This window comes from Athene noctua, chromosome 11 (assembly GCF_965140245.1).
Source record: "Athene noctua chromosome 11, bAthNoc1.hap1.1, whole genome shotgun sequence".
NCBI classification, from domain to species: Eukaryota; Metazoa; Chordata; class Aves; order Strigiformes; family Strigidae; genus Athene; species Athene noctua.
This window is the reverse complement of record NC_134047.1, coordinates 805,336-827,859: the sequence shown is the minus strand read 5'-3', so window position 1 is coordinate 827,859 and position 22,524 is coordinate 805,336. Positions and strand designations below refer to the sequence as shown.

The window sequence follows — 22,524 nt, the reverse complement described above, 5'->3', positions numbered from 1 at the left end:
CCGGGGCCAGGCGTGGGGCGACGGCAGCTGGGCTCGGAGGGTCTCACCGCAGCTTGGTGACCACCAGTTCACCCTGGAGGAGGAGAAGGCGCCTCTCGCTCCTCTTGCAGCCCCGGGTCAGCTGCACGTCTGCGCTCAGCACCGGCTCTGCGTCGGCGAGAGCGTCCCTGCGGATCAGAGCGCGGCGGGCGTCAGAAAGGCCGCTGCTGCGGGGCGCGGCCGTGCCCCCCCGTCCCCGAGCCGCGGGGGGAGCCCACCTGGAGCCGCAGCAGCCGTTGGCCTGGCCCATCCTGCCCGGGACAGGAGGACCCTCGCTGTGCACCGAGGACGCGGCCCAGCCGGGGACAGCGAGGACGGGAAGCGGGTTGCCGGAGCCCGGTCAGCGCCGCTCGGCCAGACCCTGCCTCCTCCCAGCGCCGCTCCGGGCCAGCACAGCTCCGTGCTGCCGGCGCTGGGGCCGGTGGCTCCAACGGACCAACGGCCAGACCCCGACGGACAGCTAACGAACAGTGGGCGGGGCTCTGGGGATGGGCCCGCCCACCAGAAGGCCACGCCCCCGACACTGCCTGCCCTCGGCCAGCAGGAATCACCCAGCCGGGCACCACAGCCCCTGCGGGGAGTTCACCGCCCCCTGCCCTCCGCAGCCCTCTGCCGCCAGGGCCTTCCCAAACCTCGGACGCCGCAGAACAGAACGGCTCCGGGCAGCAGCACACGTGTGGGGGTGGCAGAGCCCCTCTGGTTCCAGCCGCGGGCACGCAGGGATGTGCGGCCACCTCAGGAGAGAGAGAGGCCACCGACCCTAGAGGTGAGTGTTGAGCTGGGGACATCACGATGTCCCCAAAAAATGGGGTGGGGACCCCCTGAGGTTTTGGGGACACGGGGGGACACTCGCAGCGTCTTTGGCCTGGCAGGAGCCCACGCAGGCCTCGGGGATCTCCCTGTAGCAGAGCTGCTGCTCCGCCCAGAGCTCGTGGGCACGGCGGGGTCCCCTCCAGCAAGGGCCCCTCCTTCTCCTGCCCTGGGGGCACCGAAAGGGGGGATAAGGTCACCAGGGGCACGGGGAGCCCGATAAATCTCGACACCCCAACTGTGCTACAGACCCCGCCCCCAGAGCTCCCTGAGTGCCCACAGACAAGGGAGTTTTGTGGTGAAATTTGTGGATTTGGGACAAAAAAGTTTTGGGATGAAGTTGGAAGATTTGGGGCATGGCAGGAATTTTGGAGAGAAACTGAGAGATTTGGGGAACATGGGGTTTGGGATGAAACTGAGGGATCTGGGCCATGGTGGAGTTTGGGGTGAAAAGGGGCAATTGCAGGTATGGCGGATTTGGGGTGAAATGGGGGAATTTGGGTTACAGGGGGGGAAAAAGGGATTTTGCATACAGGGATGTTTTGGGGTCAAACTGGGGGTTTGGGGATGAAACTGGCGAGGTTTGGGGGTGCTGGAGTAATTTATGGCGTCGAACTGGGGGATTCTCTGGATCCAAGAGGGGTTTTGGGGAGAATGTGGGAGATTTGGCAGTCAAACTAGAACATTTTGGGGTAAAACGGGGAATTTGGTGTCCAAGAAAGATTTTAGAGTGAAACTGGAAGGCTCTTGGGGTTGCTAGAACAGATTTTGGAGTCACACTATGCGGTTTTGACTTTCAAGATAGATTTTGGGGATGAAATGTAAGAGTTTTGAGGGTGCTGAGGCTGATTTGGGGGCAAAGTGGGAACACCGGTTCAAAGTGGGAAATTTGGGGCGCAAAAATGGTTTTGGGGGTCAGTGGAGAAATATTGGGGCAAAACTGTGGTTCTGGGGATTACACACAGATCTGGGGACCAAGGGCCATTTTGGGGTGAAAAGGGGGGGGGAGGTGGGATCTGGGGAACTCACCGTGCAGCACCCAGGTGAGGGTGGCCCCAGTGATGGTGGAGGCGCCGTCCCCCGCCCCCACAGCGTCCCAGCACTGGTACTGGAGGGGGTCGGGGCTGACGCTCTCGGGGTACCCCTGGGGCAGCAGCACCTGCCGGGGGGGGGACAGGTACCCCTGGGACCCCCAGGAATCCCAAATCCCCCGTGCAACCCACCCAAACTGATTGCCACGGCCAGGTCCCTCCAAAACACCCTCAGCGCCCCCCCCTCCCCCCAACCTCATTAGTGTTTGTCCCCCCCCAGATCCTATTGGCCCCCACTTCTCCACTTTACCCCCCAAGATGCCAGATATCTCCCCGGGACCCTACCAGCCCACCCCCAGGACTCCACTGAGTGCCGTTAGCCTCCCCAATATATCCCCAGGACCCCAATATCCTCCACAAGATCCACCCCAGGACCCCAGTGACCCCCCTCTGGACCCTTCTTGCACCCCATTACTGTCTCCAGGACCCCAATATCTCCCCCGGAAACTGCCCCCAGGAGCCCATTAGACACTGCCCCCCCGGACACTAATAACACCCTCAACTCCCCCATGACCCCAATTAACACCCCCTGAGCACCAAGACCCTCCTCCAGACCCCAATGCCTCCCCCAAGACACCCCCAGGACCCCAGTAAACCTCCCAAACCCCTCCAGAACATCCCCCTTCCCGCCCCACCCCGACTCCATTACGCTCCCTCTAGGACCCAAATACCCCTCCCCCAGGACCCCGATAACCCCCACAACTCCCACAGAACCCCAACAGCAAGCTCAGTGCTTCAGCAGCAACAGCCTGGGACGACTTCAGATAGGAATGGCTTCTGCATTCACATTCCTGAGTAGCTTGTTGGGCTACCAACACCAACACTCTGTAGCATGATGTCCCTTCAGTAAACTGATGAGATTCAAAGATAAAGGAAAAAAACAAAACCACAAACAACTAAAAAACCCCCTTCAACCACCGTTTGTTTAAAACCATCCATCTGAAACCTGTCTTCAGCAACCCTGGAGGAAAAAACAACAAAACTAAGCAAATATGGCATTACTTATATATTTACTGTCATTTTGCCTTAAACCAAAGCATTTACTCCTGAATTACAATCTTCTCAAACTCAACAGATGAGTACATCTCACCAGTTTTGGCTGTGTGCAGCCCCTTTGAATACAACAGTAGAAATGCACATTCAGAGTTCTCCAAAATTAAAACATTCTCAAACCCCTCTAGAGCAGAACAAACCCCCTGAAAAATTCTAAAGAGACTTCTAAGATTTCATTTACTGCTCCTAGCAGTAAGTACATTGCTGATGCCAGCAGATTTATTCCTTGTCTGTCACAGCTTAATTGCTTGAATCCAGCATCAGGAAAGGAAGGAAAACTCATGTTTTACAAGACCTTCCAGAACACCCTCCTGGAACCTAGTTGTCTGACAGGCCCTCACGAATACAACAAACCTTCAAGTCGATGCGCAAGCTGTGATGATCAGTGTCTTGAAAACAGTTTCTTCAGTTAATTTAAAGAAAACGACTTGCTAACTTTCATGGTTGCCAGTTTCTTCCCATACTCCATCAGAGACATTTTAAATTAAGAACTTTTGTGCTAGACTGAACTCAAGTTCTTGTGCATGTGGAGAAAATAATTCCTTGCTGAAGTTTTAGATTATGGAAAATATTTTCCAAAGTGATAGACTTCTGAAAAATAAAGGCTTTCAAGCAACTGTCTCAAAACAGTAACAGCAAGCTGCTAATGGAATTTCAGTTAGAATTTGTGTCTGAATCTTTAGTTTGCATTATGTAAAGCACTAGAATTGTGAAGTGCTTGCTTGTGTGAAAGGCTGGCTTCAGTTGCCAAAATTACTGAAAGGCAACATCTATCCTCAACATAACAGCAGAGCTAGGAGCGCATAAAGCAAGCACCAGATACGGGAGGAATACCTAGGAGCAGAATAAGTGGTTGAAGAAGAGGGTTACAGTTGGATCAGATTAATCACACTGTTCTCTGCCCAGATTTTTTTTTTTTCTTTTTCAAAGAGAACTGAAAGATCCCAAACACACCAAAACTCCTTCTGTTCTTAAGACATGAAGTAATTAGGATTTATTTGCCAATAGGATTGCGAAATTAGTTCTCAAGAACTACCAGTCATTAACTAGCCTTATATAATAATGATGTGCTTTTGAGCCTTATAGGCTGTTTTGAAAGAAATCATAAAAAACAAGTATTAAGTTAGTGGAATAATTTTTAATTTTTTTTTTTTTTTTTTTTTTTTTTTTTTTAACTGTGCTTTTCCAGGAAGAAGCACATCTTCACCGTAGTAATACAAAACCCTTTGGGAAACATATTGGCCATGTGGCCAAACAAAACTGGCTCTTGAGCAAGTTTGAATACACAGTTTTGTCAGGCTCAGTCTTGTTTTCCTAGTAGAAACTCTAGAATTGCATACAGCGCTTCACAGGAGATGATGGTCTGTCTAACCAGATCTGTGATCTATACTGCAAATTTACCACAAGGGAACAACAAAATAGATTCTAATGATTAGAAACAAATCATCTTTACCTGTGGGCTAGCTCCAGCTCTTTCACAGCATTAAGCATCTCCTTCAGATTGCTTTTTACATCTTTCAGGACACAGGTAGCTAGTCTTCGTAGCACTGAAGCCGTATGATACGTAAGGACTGCATCCCCTGGCGCTACGTGCCTGGCCTGTAAATAAAAAGCAAGTTGTGAAGATGTGCCGCAGTGTGATACAGGGGTATGCTGAAGCGCCATACAGAGAGTGAGCACCATTATTTCAATCCAAGACTACTGAATTTAGAGACACAAACATGCATCAACTCACAGTAATTTCACTCTGTGATAGATGATGTTTTATGTTCGTACCTTTAACAAAGTTTGTTTGCATTCCTGTAATTTCCCACATTTGAAGAGTGCCCAGGCCAAATACAGTAAAACTTCAGCATTTTGATACTTACAGAACTTTCGGAGGCAGTGTTCATATTGAAATGGGAAAAAAAAAAAAAAAAAAAAGAGGAAAAAAAATCAAAACAAGAGGTGATAATCGTTACTTATTTAACCTAACTCCAGTAAGCGTTTCTATTCCTAAAAAGCATTACTGCTAATATGCCTTTTGCTTTTTAAAGTGTGTCATGCTACATAGATGCCTCCTTTTCACTGATCAGAAAAGTCTTTCTGCTGGTCTGTAGCAAGTACCTGATTTTCCTGGAAACTGACAGCAGTCCAGGAGGCTCTCTAGGTCTTAAAATACAATAGAATCGTTACAATAGGTGGTACTTGCAAAGTAAGTCCAACAAGCACGACTTATTTTAAGTGCACTCAATTATTCTCCGCTATATGATATGAAATCTATTTTCTTTATTCATACAAGATATTTTATAAATTGAAGCATATTTAATGTAGTAATTCCATGTGTCTGATGCAATTAATTAAAAAAAAATCCACACCTTTCAGATAACTCAGCAACATATTGGTTTTGTCCACCTAGCTGAATAACCTGGCATGCCAAGGGCTATCTAGTTGTTCTAGAGTGTAATGGAAGAGTCGTTACTAGAGGTTTTGTGGGTCTAGAATCAAAGCTTCAGTTACAAATCTTGTATCCTTTCCAGTAACAAGCACCTTTTGTTTGACATACTCTTTTCTCAAGGAATCATTCACCCTTTCTAAACCTCCAAAATAGTAAGAAATACAAAGTCATTTTTATTTCCAGCTCAGTACAGGAACTGCCCAAACTGTAATGCTTGGATCCACTACTCTTGGATCACACTGTTGTGAGCGCCCAATTTTCACTCATCTTTAGAGTCAAAGTTTTTTATTTAGCTTATGTCTGCCTTGGGTGGGTATGCTTTGTGGTAGAGTACAGTAGAATAACTGTTGTGGCTGTAGTAAGCTAGACTATTCAGTTCATCTCCCTTTGAGTCCAGTGCCATGTGTCTCAGACTGTGGCTTGTGCTGCCTGCATAGCACAACCCAGGGAACAATACAACACCGCAGGAAATAAACACATTTCTGCTAACAGCTGTAGTGAAATATACAGGCAGATGAGTACAACGTTTTTCTGACAAATCAAAAGGTGAAAATGATACCCAGCTTCCCACTGTAATTCAAACACAACAGGATAAATGTGATTGTGTGACCAAAGCTTTTTAACAGGAGTTCACTGGCGGATAGGGACTACTGCGGTCTTGATCAGACAAGAAAGGCCCCGTATCTCTTCCTTGTGACCATCACAAAAAGCTTCAAGATTCCTTTGAGATAAGTATTTCTGAGCCTCAGTGTGGACCCACTCTCAATGAAAGAATTTTGTTCTTAGCTTCTGTCCTGTTCAGCGTACGCTTTTGTTTCAGCTTACTTGTATGCCTTTCATCCACTAATTGAGGGAATTTAGTTAGAATAGGTTGACATTTGGAAGTTAGCTTGCTTGAGCAGGTTGAACTAGATGACCTCAACCAATTTCTCCAACATGAATTACCTTGTGATACTAACTTTGGTGAAAGAAATCATGGCACACGTTTTCAGACAGCTCCGATTATTACTTATGCAGTCATTTGCAAGAACAAAAACTGTTGCTATTAAAAAAATCTCAGCAACAAATTGCATTTACTTTCTTCAGTAACATCTGAATGTAAATTACATACAGTTAACTATGCTGACTGAAACCTCTCTCACTGAAAATTAATTGAGAACAAAATTCTAACCCAATGAAGTTTTAACTCTGCTAAAAAAAAAAAAAAAAAAAAAAAAAAGTGTACAAATGCTAGTTGCTTTGTTACCCCTTACCCACATTTGGCAGTTTGGTTTTAAATCGAGACTTGACAGCTAACAGCATGCTAGAAACAGACCTAACTTGTTAAAATATTATTCAGAAACTTTCACAGCTGCTATGACAGCAGCGAAACACCCAGAAGTCATCTAACCCAACATATTATTTAGTTCAATTTAGAGATGTTACCATCTGCACAGCACTGATGTACTGTTTCTGTTCTACGTAGATATGTGCCAAATTCAGCCACACATCACTGATATTGGCTGTTGCCTCTCTCATTTGGGTAAAAACTTCACGAGCTTCATGGAAATATCCTTTATGTGCCAAGACAGCTCCTAAGGGGAGAGTAATATTTACAGTGTAAGCTTCCAGGTTCAAGTACCATGTACTGTTACCGAAGAAAACAAAATATTGCCGGAATTAAGTTCCCCATTAAAAACTAAGGGACATAGTTGCACAGGAAAGACATTCCTTCCTGTGCTCCACTACGTAGCATTCAGGCCCTGCAAAAACAATTCTATACTAAAGCATGAAACATAAGAATATCATCACCTCTGAAGGAAAATTAGAGTCTAATATTCACCTATGCCATCAGCAGCATACACATTCGTGGGATCACTTCTGAGTACTTGCTTGTAGATCGCTAATGCACGGTCTTCATGACGCTTCTCCCGCAGAATGAAGTACCTCAGTTGATCCCTCATGTCTATAATGGGGTATTAAGGATCTACCCAGAAGTTTGACGGACTACAAGATGCCAAATAGGCATCGGGAAAGGCTCTGAGTAGCTAAGAGCCTGCAAAAGTTAAATAAATAAAACCACACACAGGGCAGACAGACGCCCATTACCTTTTCTCTGTCCCTTGCCGGTTGATGTAGCGTCTGGAACCAGATGTTGCCAAGAGCCAGCATGGCGTAAGTATCATTTTGTGTGGAGGGCTGTTTCAATATCCTTTCAAATTTCTTCTGTGCTGGACCCCATTCTTGTTTAGCCAGATGAAGACTGCCAATCAGAGACCAAGCATCCGGATGGTCCTAAATAAAAATTCACTGTAATTTGCAAAAGTATCATTTTCCCTTGCAAGGTTACTTTTTCAAGTATAAAACACTATTTTTCTTAAATAGAATTCTATATTTTAAAAAAGAACAACAAAACACACAGACAGCAGATTACAGTAGTTTCTTCTTCTTCCCCTAGTTTATGTGAACAAAATCAAAACGTAACAAAAGGAAAACAAAATTTGAAGGTCGCATTTCAAGTGTTTTAACTGTAAACACTTAAAGGGTTACAAACCAGATTTATCCAAAGTACTTCTTTAAACCAATCAGAAGCCTCATAAAAATTCCCTTTATCCCTAGCCATAGCTCCCAAGCGCAAGTCGCCTAAAAACAGAAATGGAAACGAAAATTAAAATCAGGAAACAGATTAAAGTTATCTCAAACAAAGAAAATATTGGCCATGCATGAATTTCAAAAGCAATCTTTTTCTTGGTCTGCCAAGGACAGCAAACATCGAGACACCTTTCATACCCTATTCACCGTGAGACACACCCTGTGAAGAGGAATGTCCATCCACAGTGGTGATACAGAAATTGTAGATTTCTGACAGTTAAAGTAATGTGAATGTTTTTCATTAGTTTCATAAGTTAAAGATGATTGGGAAACCCCAAAGAAAAGAGGATACACCAGTTACATAACTCTCTCTTATCACTTCAAACAGCTCTCCCCTCTCCACAGTCTTTAGGAAGAGTATCAGTTAGCAGGCAACAACAGAAAACAAACTGGGGAAAGGCTGTAGATGAGGCTGGGGCATGCTGTGTGCTGCAGCTTGCTGAGCAAGGGCTACCACCCTGCCTTTGCAGCAAATACCACAGGTCCGCTACTTGAGGGCAAGAGGAAAAGCAGAGTGAGGAGGAAAACCAGGATGTGCCATAGAAGCTGTGCTAACACCCTCAACAGCTCTTCTTCCCTGGAGGAGGGCCAAGGTCCAAGATAAAATGATTCTCCCAGAGGGTCTCTACTTCCACCCACACAGGCAGGGTTGCAAAGCCTGGGTGTATCAAGTGGATGGCCTTGATTGCACCCGAGGGCTGAGGTACTAAGGCTTTGTTAGGGGTGGGGCGCAAGTAAGCAAAGGCATGCAAGTCTAGATAAGCTAATTTTGCTAGAGTTTTGGAGTACAGTATGATTTACCAAGAATTAGAAGGCTTAAAGCTGAATAGTAGACTATAAGGATGATGCAGGCCTTAAAAAAAGAAGAAGGTAGAGAAATAGCATGTAGGTAACCCCCAAAACTACTCTGAAAAGAAGCAAAGACAGATAGAAGGTGACCCGAAGACACTGTCAATGGGAAGAGTTTTGGTATTAAAAGGAGGACTGTGAAACTAAAGTACCAAACGTTTCTTACAATCAGCGTAATTCGGATGTTCTCTTAAAATGTTTTAATGGAGTTTTTCCACTTCATGAAGTTCAGACATCACCTCATAGATTTTGGCAAGGTTATATAGATCGCTGTTACAGCGATAGCGTTGTAATAATGCTCATCATGTTCAGCTTCTGCTTTTGCACAATCCAGCGATGCCAAAAAGTATGTCTAAAGTATAAAAAGAAAAAAAGGAATAAAGGACTCTAGAATATTCTTCAAGGAAAACTTCTAGGTGATCAAGAAACTCAGTTCAAACTTTGAGTAGTAACACACCTTTGCTTCTCCTCGGTTTCCCAGCCTGAAGTGCAGAGAACCCACATTATTCACAATCTCTGGTGGGACGTCAGCATGTACTTCCTCTCGCAGAATGCGTGCGGCTGTACCATAGGCTGAGAGTGCACCCTTTACACAGGGAGAGAACGTGGATAAAAGAAAGAAGAGAATGAGCTCTCTGTGCTCTTGTGAGAAGCACACACATAATTTGCCAGGTGTGTATTAATAACACCTGTATATCAGTCTGTTCTAGAATTTGGGCGAGCTCAACCCATGCCTCTACGTCTTCAGGACACGGTTCCGTGACTTTCTTTAGATGACCCTGAAAAACAGCAAAAAATAATTATGCCTCTTTGCGGACGCACAAACTGTTTAAAAAAATATGAAAACAATCAAAAGAAAGAGTGAAGGTATTAACCTTAACACTAGACAGATATACCTCACTGCAAAAGAAAACATCTTAAACACCTGCACAATTTTGTCACCAAAAAAATTGCATTAGTTTCCTTCCTTCATTAATGAATTTTTCTGTAGAACATAAACCTGCTTAAAGTGTTAGAGAAGCAGAAACTATTACAGCAACATGAGCGGCAAGAAAAATGATGTCCAACACCTTTTGTATTTAGTTACCCAACACTACATTAAAACACACTGTCATTTAAAAAAAAAAAAAAAAGCATAACATCGTCCTTCCAGAGAAGCTAAGACAAGTGTTTTATGAAACTCACTAGCTAATTTGCTGCCTTCAGGAAAACATTAGCTAACTTACCATCTTCAGAGAATTATAACATACATGTGAGGAATTCTGCCCTTTGCACAGTGCCAAATACAAAGGCGAGGCTGGGGCTCCTCACAGTTCTGGGACTTGCTTTAGCCACAGCCCCGTAGGAGTCTCAGTTCTGTCGAGAAGTTGTGACTCTCCACAGCTCAGAGGATCTCTCATGACAGCCGTATCTACAGCCAAGTAACCCTGAGTTTCATGTAGCTTCAGGTACAGTCTGATTTCGAGTCTGATTTCTAAGTTCTACTGTCGGATGTAAAAGCATGATGCTGGCAGAAGCAAAACTCACCTTTGCAATATCCCGTTTCTCCTGGTCTTCTGAAGCCGCATAAAGACATCCAAGGATTTTCAGAGTCTCACAATTGTTTGGATAGGCTTTCAGAACTTTTTCAAAGCATTGTGACGCATTCTCTTTGTCCCCTCGATAAATGTACATTTGACCCAATCCAAAAAATGGAAGTACAAAAGAAGACGAGGCAAACTGACTGGCCTGGTAATAATACTGGAAAGCTTGATCATAATCTCCCTAATGAAAAAGAAGGATCAAAGAACAGGTAGTGTTTTCACACTTAGAACTTTCATAAAACAGATTTTTAAGTGTAATCTCAACTTGAAAATGGCCCTACCTGTACATGAAAAGACTTAGCCAGCTGATAACAACCCTCTGCCTGCATTGCTTCAACTTTTGTATTATGGCAAGCATGAAGAGCCAAGTTCTGTGCTTTAGCATAGTCCTGAAAAAAAGGAAGTTAAACGAAATTTGAAAGTCTTCACTTTACTTATGGTGCAGTGATTTATTATTTAAACAAGGATAGCTGGAAAAGACAAGAAAGATTTAGCCATAGCACTGACTAAATGAATAACAGATTTAGTTTTACTGGTTACTGTTCTTTATTTCATATTTTAAAGCATGGAAGAGAAAAAAAAAAAAAAGCCAAACCATCAAACCAAAAACCAAAACCACACAAAACACCACAAAACAAAAACCATTCAGGACACAAATGTGTCCTTGACTTAAGAAGTAAGTGTATCTTTTATTTTCTTGAAAAAAAGCTTACACAAAATGTAAGTCAAAACCTTTACACTTTTCCACCTAGATTAGAAGTTCCATATTAGGCATAGTGGCCAGAGAGGAACAGGACCAGGGGAGAATGAACTAGAGGCCCTAACGTGCATCCAGAGGGACACCATGGCAAAGGCGCTGACAGAAGACTTTCCACATCAACTGCCTTTGCTTTCAGGCTGCCCCTTCCTCTTCCTCCCCCTTACTAGACCTAAGATTTAAAGAAAGGCTCCTAGGGACAACCTTGCTTTCTGATACAGCTGACTCATTCTCAAACCACGGGCAGGGGAGAAGTGTACTGGTACAAGAAAATGATCACCTGCTATGCAACTTATTTACTTACAGCAATTCATAGCAACTTGTAATGATTTCTGAATATTGCTTAATAATCCTGCTTGCCCTGACTGTTTTGTGGAAACTTACCAAGAACTACAATGTTCAGCAAAAATAAGAGACATGTCCTTGGAAAGCAGATGGCTTCTAGCAAGTTTAGTCTTTGAAGTGGATAGATAGCCATGTACGGGCGGTAGAATCCAATATACTGGTGGTTTTGATAAGATAGAGAGGGTAAACCAGCAGGAACCACTCTTGTTCAAGAAACTGGCTAAGAGAATCTGCACATGCTCCATGGAAAACTACAAGGTGAGGAGGACTGTGAGCCTTCCTCCAACAGACCCCCAGAGACACCCACCAGGAGGCAATGGGCTGGTGCAAACAAAACATCGGCTGCTGACACCAGCCTCTAGAACTAACCCAGCCTCACTCATGCATATGGATGTTTGTGTTACGTAACCCAATGAATATGGATATCCACACTCTATCAGTTTCTGGTAAAATGTGCTGTTGGGGTGCAAGCTTTGTGGAGAAATCCCCTTGCACCCCAGTGCCAGAGTAAACGTACCTGCTGTATAACTCTATTCCAGTTGTAGAGTCTGTTTCTGCGAATCGGGTCAAACAGAAATTCTGGGGTAAACCTGGGGAATTTGGTGGTCAAACATTGATCTGGAGACCAAGGGCCATTTTGGGGTGAAAAGGGGGGGTTTGGCATCGGGGGAACTCACCGTGCAGCACCCAGGTGAGGGTGGCCCCAGTGATGGTGGAGGCGCCGTCCCCCACCCCCACGGCGTCCCAGCACTGGTACTGGAGGGAGTCGGGGCTGACGCTCTCGGGGTACCCCTGGGGCAGCAGCACCCACTGGGGAGGGGAAAGGTACCCCTGGGACCTGCAGGAATCCCAAATGCCCCCTGCAACCCACCCAAACTGCATCTGACACCACCAGGTTCCTCCAAAACACCCTCAACCTCCCCCCCTCCAACCTCATTAGTGCCCCCGCAGATCCTACTGGCCCCCCAGTTCTCCATTTTACCCCCTAAGACCTCAAATATCTCCCCGGGACCCTACCAGCCCACCCCCAGGACTCCCCTAAATCCCCATTACCCCTCCAGGAGACCCCAGGACCCCAATATCACCCCCACCAGATCCCCCCCAGGACTCCATAAGCCCCCACTGGACCCTTCTTGCACCCCATTACTGTCCCCAGGAACCAAATATCTCCCCCAGAAACTGCCCCCAGGTGTCCATTAGACACTGCCCCCCCACACACACTAATAACCCCCTCAGCTCCCCCATGACCCCAAGAACACCCCCAAGCACCAAGACACTGCCCCAGACCCCAATACCTTCCTCAAGACACACACCCAGGACCCCAATAGCTCTCCCAGAACCCCCTCCAGGATGTCCCCAATCCTCCCACCTCGGACACCAATATCTCCATCAAGACACCCCCGAGGACCCCAATGACCCTCCCAAACCCCTCCAGCTCCCCCCCGCCCCGACTCCATTACACTCCCTCTAGGACCCCAATAACCCCCCCAGGACCTCAATAACCCCCACAACTCCCACAGAACCCCAATAACACCCCCCCCAATAATCCCCCCGGGACCACAATTACCCCTCACGGCACAGGCAGGAGTGTGGGCAGGTGCTGGGGGGGAACAAGGTGCTGGAGCCCCCCGGGGGTGCCCCTGGCCCCCACAGGGCCTACTTCCTGCCACACTCTGCCAGGGCTCTATGGTCTCCGGGGAGGCGGCCTAGGCAGGAGGCCTCCAGCTCTCGATGGTCTCCCCTGAGGGATATCCCACACACAGGTTGGTTCACCCAGCAAGTGGGAACTGCTCCTTTTCAAACACTCCCTTTGTTCTGGGTGGTGACTGAATTTCTCTCCTGCAAAGGGGGCACTGTCCCCAGCAGCCCCAGCACTCGTGGTGGTGGCTCCGGCCCAGCAGTGGGTGAGCGCAGGGACTGGGCCCATTTCCCTGCAGGGGGAGTGTGGGATCCCTGGGGAAGGGGAGAGCTTTGGTCTAAAAACCCCAAACTTTTTCATGGTTCTGAATTTCTTTAAAAAAAAAAAAATATTTGTGGTCACATCTGGGGCTGTCCAGACGTTCTGATGTGTGACTGTGCTTGTCCTTTTACCTTGAACTCAGTGGGGTTTTGCTGTCTGTCGGGGTCTGTTGTGTCTGCGGGGTTTATCTGTCAGGTTACCCCAGGGAAAGTGAATCTTAGCCCTTTATTTGTACTTCAGGTGTGAAAGAAGTGACACGTTTAATATTCTCTGCTCTCTGTGGTGATTTGGGCTGGGGGGGTTCAATCTGATGAAACGCCTCAGAGTGGTGCTTCAGAGGGTGCCGGTCACCAGAGCCAAGAGGTGCTGATCAGGAACAGGCATTAAGCCTGAGAGGTGCGGGGAGAGATGGGGGGGGTGAGCAGGGGGGTGTGCTGGAGCCCAGCCCCTCTGCAGAGCCCTGCTGCTCCTCTGGCTTTCTGGACAAAGGTCGGTTTCTGTGCAGAGCTTCTAATTTGCACCTTTCCCAAAAGACAAAGTCTCTTTTTTCCAAGTTGGAACGACCTGCTCTGCTTTCAGAAAGAATCTTTTGACATCTGCAGGCAGAGCAGAAATCTCACACAATTAAGGTACAAGAAGTAATTGAAAAGTAATTAAAGGACAAGTTTCTATGTGCTGGGAATCTGGGAGTGCTTCTGGTTGGGAAATCCGGCAGCAGCACTTACTCTGAGGCTTTAAACAGCCGGCAGAGCTCCGGCTGTGGGGGACACTGCTTCAGCCTCGCCTGTCAGCTGCTCCTTCATCTGCACCTCTCCCCCCTGCACCAGCTCTGCATAAAACAGTCTCTTCTCTCTGCATAGCGCTGTGGCTGTGGATTGCTGTAAATGTGCTGTAACCGGTTGCCATCGTGTTTCTTTACAAGCTTGTCCTGCCGGATGTGCTGTCAGTCTGCAGATCGTCACCTCGTTCCTAGGTGAGTGCTGGGGCTTCTCCTGGGGTCTCCTGTGCATCCATTGCGTTTTTGCATCCTTGGTCTGGGCACAGTGCAGTGACAGGTGTTTGCATCTGGGGGAGGGAAACTCTTCCAAGGGCTGTCAGGGCTTGTGGTCCTTGGTGGAGCTGTTATGCACTTGGGGTAGTTTTACTTGTGTGGTGCTTCTCGTTCCCCTCCCAGGTTTTCCCATTCATGTTTGCTCTTTGGTTAATTTGTCTTTAGAGTATTTTGTAAATGTTCTCAATTCATAGCTGGAGTACATTTTTTTTGGTTTGGTTTTCAAATGGCTGGTGAAGGACATTTTCTTTTCTTTGAAAATCCATAAAGAGCTCTGGAGTTTTCCTTGGGAGCTCAGAAAATGGGGATCCCTTAGAGTAGAGAAGAGAATTTAATATGAGAAGCACTTCAGTGGTATGCTTCATGGGAGGATACAAGTACCTGCTATAATGTTTGTGGTTGCTTCTGCATTATTTAGCAATAACTACTTAAAAGTCTGCTTGCTTTGGCAAAGGAAGAAGAGATTGTTTCTGATTTCTGTGTCTGACTATAAAAGAACTAACCTGAACATACAGAAAACTGATGTGAAGAGACATTTTTTGTCATTATTGGGTCCAGTGTCTGAATGGTAGTTCTCCCAAGACGAAGTGAGAAGGAGGGGTGCTCCTGCATCCATTCCCCCTCTCTGGTCTGGGATGCTGGGTCCACATCCCTGCCGGTTGCCAGGTGCAAGGCAAAAGGTCTGTCTTCATTAAAATGACTTGTCTGATTTCAGAAACTGTCCACATAGAGTTCAGAGTTAAACTTTTCATGCTCTGTTTGCACAGAGTAGTAGAGAAGCAGTGGTTTGGTTTTTTTTCAGGGCTGTGCCTGTGAAAGAGGCTTTAGGAGATTCTTAATTCTTGACTCTCAGATGGGGCAATGAAGGGTTGGAGAAAGTCATGGCTATTTTTGATGTTCCCCAAAGCAGTTTGCTTTTATGGAGCTTCTAGCCAGAGGTTGAATATTCACAGTCTGATTTTGCATCAGCCTAGAAGTCTTTTTTTTTTTTTTTTTTCCTGTATGATCTTTGTGCACAGGAGTTGTCTCTTCCATTGTCACAGTTCTCTCTGTAGGTAAATGCTGCACACGTTTGTACAGATGCTGGACAGACTAGAAGCTGTAGTGCCAGTACGCAACGGCAGCTCGGTGCTGGGATCCTACTGTAGCTCTCCCAAGTAAGGAGATTTTTGTTTGTTGGTTACTGATGTGTTAGAGGAATTTCCCAGGTTTGGTATCTCATGGGAAACCCCAGGGGTCCTTCAGTGTGTCAGGTCTGGTTAAATGATGGTCCATATCGGAGTGGCTGCCTGAGTCTGGGGGTCTCAGTCCACTCTCACTGAAGTGCTTGGGGGCAATTAGCGCCCTGGGGGGGAGCAATGCAGTGCAGGCTGTGCTGGATCTGTGCAAGGGTCTACAGCTGCAGCAGAGCCAGGACGCTCAAGCCTTAGGTGTAAACCCTGAGTAAGAACAAAGGAGGGGAACAAGGGTCTTCAGAGGCTGTAGTCTTGATCAGATTTCTTCCCAGGGACCCTGGTGCTTTGTGGGCAGAAAGCTCTCCCTGGAACTCCTCTTCCTGAAAGGGCTGTTCTGCACCGCACCTCCTGCTGCCTTTTGGACTTTCTTTAAAGGACTATTGTTTTGTGGGTTTGGGTGGTTCCCTCCCTCTCTAGGATGTGACATGCTTCTGATTTGGAGAAAAGCAAGTGTAAGAGTGGAAGCTGGGGCAGGACTACGTAAATAGGAGTGGTAGAATATTGTGGGCAAAAGTGGGTTCGGATTTTGATCTGCTTCAAAAATTTCATACCAGCCTTCAAATTCACTTGTTATTAATGTGAAGGTGAGAGTGAATGAAGGGGCGGAGGAGGCAAGGAACTGGAGGGAGTGAGGAAAGGCTCAGAGAATGTGCAACAACTTGTGCTGTGCAATCCATTCAGCAAGAGATCCTCTCCCCTGCTCCCACAGCTTTAATGTGCTGCTCCTCCAGTGCCAGAAGTGACTTGCCAGTGACACAGCTGTCACTCCGCATCCCTGACTTCGTAATTCACTTGGAGGCTAGGGCTGCAGCCTCTCTCTTCAGAATGTACGTTAGAGGTAGGAGTGCACAGGGGCAGCAGTGTGGGCAGTGAGCAGTGAGAACAGGCAATGTCTCAGTCCATGGGCAGGGAACTCGTTATTCCTGTCTTCTGATGGTGGGATGTGGTGGGCTTTAGCGTCTTGTGGAAGGTTGTTCTTGAGAGGGTGAGAAACAGGGAACCGCTCGTCTCTCCTCCGAAGGTGCGGCATTAGGGAGATACAGTTGGGTTCCCGGTGCATGGGAAAATCTGCTTTCATGCTAATTAGCTAGTATGTGTTAAAACTGAATAACGTGGGCTGGTCCCCATGAGGAGCTATTCCAGGCAATGTCCTGGCAGCCTATGATTTCATCGCCAAGGCTTTTCCTTGTTTTGCTTTTTGGTTCAGACTTCCCACCTTGTTTCCTGAAGTGTAAGACCCTCCCAAGGCCATGTTGCCATAACAGTGGTTTGAAGAACGCCTGGTGTTCTTGCAAGGGGCTGCAGAAATTGTTGATGCAATGCCACGCTTCCTTGTTCAGTGCTGGAGTCGAAGTGGAGAAAATGACTATTCCTGTCCTGGAGTGTTCCTGGGGAAACTTTTCAAAATGCCACATATTAAGTTTGAAAATTTTCATCATGGAAATTAATTTACAAAGAATCTGGTCCTCCTGAAATCAAAGCACTTTGTGTTATTGCTGTTTTGATGTCTTTCATCACTACAACGTTAAAGACATTTTTTGGTTTGTGGCACCCTTGCTGCCTCTCATGCTTCCCCCCTCCTGGTCCCAGGCTGTGCCTTCCTCCCTGTTACCACCTGCATGAGGGTCCCTGCAGCAATGTCGGACGGAAATGGCGGGCAGGTTTGTGTGTTGCAGCCCCCCTGGCCCACAGTGGTGCGTATGAGCCAAAACTCTCATTTGCATAAGGCAGTGGAGGTGATTTTGGAAAAACTTTCTGCTTTTTCATGAAACTTGATATGAAATTTTCCAAGCTGTTTCGGGAAAGGAAATCTGGTTTGGAGCTACTGTGTCAAGTATTTCCGATTGGTGAAAGTCTAATGATTTTCTCTCAAATTTAAAACTTCCTCATGAAAAGCTTAAGCTTTGCAGAAAAATCTCTGTCAGGAAGATTACTGGTTGGTAATCTGCTCCCATACTCTGCATATACATGCTCGTAGCACAAAGTGGTTTGTTCTGTCATTCTGCATCCACTAGTTGGGCATTCTAATCTCATTTCAAGTGTAACTGCGCATGTGTTTAGAAGATATGTATAAGTGAGAGTATCACATTTGTGACAGCAAATAACCCTGTCCTGGCCCTATTGCTCAGGGGTGGGCCTGTGTGAGGAGAGGCGCAATTTGCAATGGTAGACACCCTGCTTCAGAACAGGAGTAGACACCCGGTGCATGGTGGAAATGGTGGCAGGCTTTGTTTACTTATTCATGTCTAAGCCCTGCACTGAGTTCCTGCTTTAGGGATGGCAATTTCAGTCGCAGCAATCAATGCAGGACAAGGTTCTTGTTCTGGAGGTGCAGCAGGGTCAGTAAGGGACCCAGGCGAGGAGTGTCTCTGGCTGTCTGGGCTGTTGTTCCTCAGCTGATCGTAGGCCCTTGGCAGATCTGGAGTTGTCATTTCTGAGCTATTCTGCTCAAATTTCCAGGAGCAGGCAGCCTGCCCCTGTCACAGTCCCAGGTGGAGCAGGTCTTTGGAGCCGAGCAGCAGTGCTGTAACTCTGCCTCTGCCTCCTGCCCAGCCTGTCTGGCTGTAGTCTGCTCTGGGACAGGAGCCTCAGTTCACATGTGGGGGTTGGACAGCTGGGTGTGGGCTTTCTGTCCTTGCTCTGGGTGAGACATGACATGTGGGAGGCTTCAGCCACTCTGTTTTGTCTTGGTGGCTGCATCCCTGTGAGGAAGCCTCATTGGAGAGCAAAGGTGTGCAGGTCCACGCATCTGGACCCCGCTCTCCTTGCCTACCCTCTTGCGCTTGGAGGAAGGCTACTTTATTATAGTGAGAACTAAAATTCTGCTTTATCTTTAATCAATAAAAGTAGAACTCTGTAATTAGAGGATTTTGGAATATTTCGCATCCTTGAGATAAGGACATGGATCACCACATGAGAGGATTTCTGCCGCCGTTCTGTGGATCTTGCAGCCTTAAAATATCCCTTTTATATCTTAATTTTCCCAGGTTATGTCCAGGTTGTGTGTGCGACGTGATGCAATCCTTAATGGGCAGCTGGGTGCCGTTCGTGTGCTCTGTGTGCTGTTGGGCTGCGGGTCCCTCCCCGGGGCTCCTGCCGTGGGACGTTGCACCCGAGGCAGGTCTGTGGCTGCCGGCCCTGCAGCGGGGCCGTGTCCTGCCCTCGGCTGCAGCTCTGGTCCTGTGGAGAACTGCACCCCGTGTGCGGTGGGGATGGCATCACCTGCATCCTGCACGTCGACAGCATGGCCAGGGGACCAGAAACATCCGCTTCTGCAGTTTGTGCACTGCTGTGGTGGTGGGGATGCACCGAGTCAGGCTGGAGAGGGCGTTGTGTTCCTGGGGACCTGCTTCCCAGGAGCGCACTGCCTGCTGCGCTGCTTGTTCGTCCTTCAGCCCTGCGGAGCAGGAAGGCCTAGAAGCTGGGGAGTTGATTCTTACCTTTTTGCACCATCACACAGAATTGTTCAGTTTGTGCTTCTGTCTGCTGGAAGGGAGTAAAGGCATCGCATAGGAAAAGCAGCAGCACCCTCCTGGCTGCAGGGTACACACCACGGTGGGGTTGTCTCTTTTCTCCAGAGCTTGCCAGTATGTGGCATTAGACAGAGCTTTAGTATGGGACAGCTTCCTGTGCTGAGGAGTGTCCTGGTTCAGCTAGGATGGGGTTAAGTTTCCCCAGCAGAGAGGGGGAAGGGATCCCCAGCCGGGTTATTCATACCATGCTGACGTCAGGTCCGGGCGCGGGAGCGCGGGAACTTTTTCCTTTGTGGCTTTGGTGTGGGGAGCATTGCGAGCGAGCTGTCTGTAACCATTGCGGTATTTCTCTGTATATCTTTTGTCTTGTTTACTGTTATTGCTGTTTATTGCTGTTATCATTGCTACTGTTGTTGTTCAGATTGCTTATTACGCTGTTGTATTAAATTTCTTCTTAATTTAACCTGGGGTTTGTGCTTCACTTCCAGCCTGACCGGCTGAGGGTTGGGGAGGGACAACGACAACGTGGTCTATGGTCCCGGCAGGGCTTAAAACCATCACAGTAGAGAGGGAAGAGGAACTGAATCCATTGCTGGGATTGCTCTGACCTTCCCCAGCGCTCAGAGGTGTTGGTGTTGGAGGAACTTGTATGAGACACCACATGCAGGATGCCGAAACTCAGCATTTCTGACCGCTGTTCACACTGAAAGCATAGGTGGCAAAAACCTATGTGATCACTGCCTACCTCCTTTTTTAAAATTTCCCTTGTCCTCTTTTGTCTGAAGCATTTTTTGTCACTGATTTATTTCCCACTTTCTCCTTGCCTTCTCTCACAGGCTTTGAAGCAGCATTGTGGCAGATGAAGCAAGACTGGTGGCTTCTTCTTTCCTGCGTGTGACACCTTTTTGTGCTGGCTGTTCCCCTGGCAGACAGTGTCATACACAGGGTGCCTTCTTGCTCGGGGCAGAGCTTACTCTAAGGCTTTACTGTGGAGGGAATTCACTCCTTAGCAGCACATGCCTTTTGCGTGCAGCTGCTGCTTGTGAAAGGCCATTTGGTTTTGCAGGATCCTCTAGTTCTGCTCCTTAGGTATGGGCTGCAGTGCACGCTTCTGTCTCTGCTTTCCTCACGTCCATTTAACCAGCAGCCTTACCTGAGCATGGATCAAAAGCTGGGGGCACTACAAAACTGAATTCATTTCTTCTCTGACTTTAAATTTCAGCAGGTTCCTGTTTCAGCAGGTAGTACCCAGGTTGAGGACCCTGATGCTGCCAGCGCTGAGTGCCGCTTGCTCCTGCGGTGGGTGCCTGGGGTAACCAGGGGCAGAGTGCAGGCAGGATGCCTGCTGTGACTTTTGGGCTAGCATGCAGGCCATGAATGATTGATGACTTTTGCTTTGTTTCTCCCACCAGCTGATTCCCCAGTATGAGGGTAAAGAAGGGAAAGGAAAAGTCCGATGCAGGTCTGAGCCACCCCTCTGCCTGTACAGGCGTCTGCTTGGGGACAGACACATCGGGAAGCACAAGGGGGATGTGTGCTGGCGGTCTGCGAGCAGGTGCTGGTCAGGTGATGTCATATTCCCTCTCTAGTCTTACTCGCTTTCTGGGGCAATTTCTCTGCAGCAAGTTGAGGAATGGAGATGATTTCTAAAGTCTTCCACTGGCCTGCTTCACCTCTTCTGCTGGCATGTGCCTCTTCTTTGAGGTTACTCTGCTTTTATCGTTTGGCCTGCTCTTTCTCAGATCAGAATGAGCTGTTCACCAGTGGCTTGCTTGGGACCTTTCTGGTTCTCCAGGCTGGATTCTTCAATCTGCACTTGATTTGCCTGGGGCAGTATTTAGGGAGTGGAGAAGAGTGAATTTGCCTCAAAAGGCTGGAAGCAGGTTTTGGTTAGAGCTGCATCTCTGGTTCACTTCTAGTGGATTTTAGCTTTCTAATGAGACTAAAATCCAAATAATACTGAATGAGCTTAATAGCAGTCTTACTTACCATGACCATGACCATGTATGCTCAGTGTGATTTGCTTGCTGAGCAGTGCTCTGAGAATAAGGGTGTTAAAAAGCTGGTGTGCTTTTCTTCAACAGCTGGATATGAACATAAGCAAGGAGGAGCAGCCATCTCTGAGGGAGAAGGATGTTGCAATCAAGAGGGAGATGGTGTGCTGTTATCTGCACACATCCAGTTGCATCTTGTTTCAAGGCAAACCCTCACTTTAGTGGCTATGAGTTTGTGCCATGAGAATTTTTCTTTTTCAGGTGAGTTTTGTTTTTCCTTTAGCCATTTTTTTTTTTTTCTTGGAGAATGTTGAACTGCGTAGAATTAGTCTGACACTTTTGTTTTATACTGATGAGATCTGTTGTCTTGCAGTAATTCCTACCAGCACATGCAAGTGCTTTGGGTTTCAGTATCTGAACTATGCACATACGAGCTGGCAAGTTTGAGGAAACCTTGTGCATTTCATGGTTATGGCACAGACATTTCTTTCTACACGAGTTACCTGCATTTGAAATGTGCCTGACAGTTTTCAGCACGGATTTGGCAGGTGTCAGTGTAACTCCTTGCATATGGGAGATGGAATAGCAGGTGCTGCCTTGTGCAATAGAGTCGGTTTGAAATGATTTAGGGTCCAGCTGTGATCTCTTTGAAGGCACATGTTGCCTCTTGTGGGAATCACCAGCAGATGAGACAGATGTGCAGTCACAGGGAGTCATAATTCTTTGTTGTCCTGCCTTTATGGGATGGCAGAGTGAGGCTGTGGAGGTGAGTGTGTCTAATAAATGTTTGCTCCCGTCTCTGCAGGTGATCTTAATTTCATTTTGCATCCATCTCCTGTTGCCTGACTTGATGGAAATACAGCTTTTTTCCCATATGCTTCTGCTTCCTTGCACTTTACAAAGTCTTGTCAAAGGGCATGAGACAGGTGCTGGGTTCTTGCTGTCATTAGGATCAGGCAGATGCATTCAGGAGTTCAAGGTGAATGCCAGAACCTCTTCCTGGTAGAGCTATTACACACTCTCCCTTGGAAAAAGGGATGGATTTGTAAAGAGCTGCTGAGGGTCAAGTTCGGGGTGATGGTGGTGCCCTTGGAGCACTGGATCAGAGCACAGGAATTAGCACCAGGTTGGGTGGCAACAGGAAATCATTCAAATAGATGAAAGGATAGGTGATGCAAAGGTAAATTCCACTGTTTGTTACCAAATGTCACACTGT

General features: G+C 47.2%; 1 pseudogene; it reads right to left on the bottom strand.

Annotated features, from left to right (window-relative positions):
• Positions 1 to 43: 43 nt before the first annotated feature.
• LOC141964736 (RNA polymerase-associated protein CTR9 homolog) lies at positions 44 to 21,318 on the bottom strand (annotated as a pseudogene).
• Between the last annotated feature and the right edge of the window lie 1,206 nt (positions 21,319 to 22,524).